This window comes from Rattus norvegicus, chromosome 4 (genome assembly GCF_021556685.1).
Source record: "Rattus norvegicus strain SHRSP/BbbUtx chromosome 4, alternate assembly SHRSP_T2T, whole genome shotgun sequence".
NCBI lineage: Eukaryota > Metazoa > Chordata > Mammalia > Rodentia > Muridae > Rattus > Rattus norvegicus.
In genome coordinates, this window is record NC_141537.1 from 101,224,643 (window position 1) to 101,225,937 (window position 1,295).

A 1,295-nucleotide genomic window follows, 5' to 3' on the forward strand; every position below is an offset into this window, starting at 1 on the left:
TTTTTGTAGGATAACAACAGCAGTGTACTTTTAGTAAGTGATTATCCTGAAGAAAAAAAACTCACCAACAAAGAAGTTCCTAAAGTCAGTGAAAGTAGCAGAAACTAGATGTGAAGGTTCATGGGAACCACCAGTAAAATAGCAGAGGAGAAGTGCCTGACACACTTGCCTTCTACAAACAGAACAAAAATTAAGACTAAATAAAGACAGTCAAATTAGATTATTTGAGAACAGCACTGCAGTACAGTGGACTATTATGGAGACAATGAACCAGAGATGCGAATGACATTTCATTGCAAAGCAGTATACCTTGTGTAGACTACTGCATGAAACCCTTGACCACATTTTATCTCTAGGAGGAAGTAGCTGGGCCCTAAGGAGTTAGGAGGTTTTTGTTCAAGTCTGTATCACTGTGTGGGTGGGTTACCACTCTTCTGACAGTAATAAGTGGCAGCATCTTCAGCCTCCATGGTACTGATTGTGAGAGAATAAGAGGTCCCAGACCCACTGCCACTGAAGCGATCTGGGACTCCAGAAGCCAAGCTCGATGTGTAATAAATCAAGAGTTTGGGGGAAGCGCCTGATTTCTGCTGGTACCAGTACACGTTACTTACACTGGAACTAGCATGGCAGGTGATGGTCACCTTCTCCCCTGGAGATGCAGCCACGGTTGTTGGAGACTGAGTGAGCACAATATCTCCACTGGACACTATGATTAGGAAAAAGCAACATATAGAGAGGAAGGGGTTAGTAGACATAGAGATACAAAAATAATTTCAGTATTCAGAAGGAGGGAAAAGAAAAAAAATAGACTCAAATTCCTCAAGTAAAAAAATTTTGGCTGGATTCTGAGTTCAAACTCCATGCCCTATGTTACCTGTGACACTGATTAGCAGGAAGCTGAAAACCTGCAACGGAAAATCCATTTTGTATTTGAATTTTGGTGTCTGGCTAACTACTGCTATTCTCATAAGAACGTCTCTTTAAAACAACTGTATGAGGTTTGTGGTTTTTGAAAATGTAGTATGCAAATAGCAAGATATGGTCTAGGCAGTTCTTGGCTTATAAACTTGTGGTCTGGTAACTAAGGCAAACCAGGTTAAACCAGGACAATATCTACTTATTTATAGTCACAACGATGCTAAAGAAGGATATTTATGTTTCCTCTTTCCTCCACTTTAGGAGGAAAATCCCTGATCAATACTATTACCCATATATTTCCCTAAAGACAAGATTCATTTGATCCACTAAACAAGGGATGTTCAATGAGTACTTTGAGTTATATTTCTCTCATG

The 1,295-nt window shown here is 39.8% G+C and overlaps 1 pseudogene; it reads right to left on the reverse strand.

Annotated features, from left to right (window-relative positions):
- Positions 1-407: 407 nt before the first annotated feature.
- Positions 408-926, reverse strand: LOC148006287 (Ig kappa chain V-IV region S107B pseudogene; annotated as a pseudogene).
- Between the last annotated feature and the right edge of the window lie 369 nt (positions 927-1,295).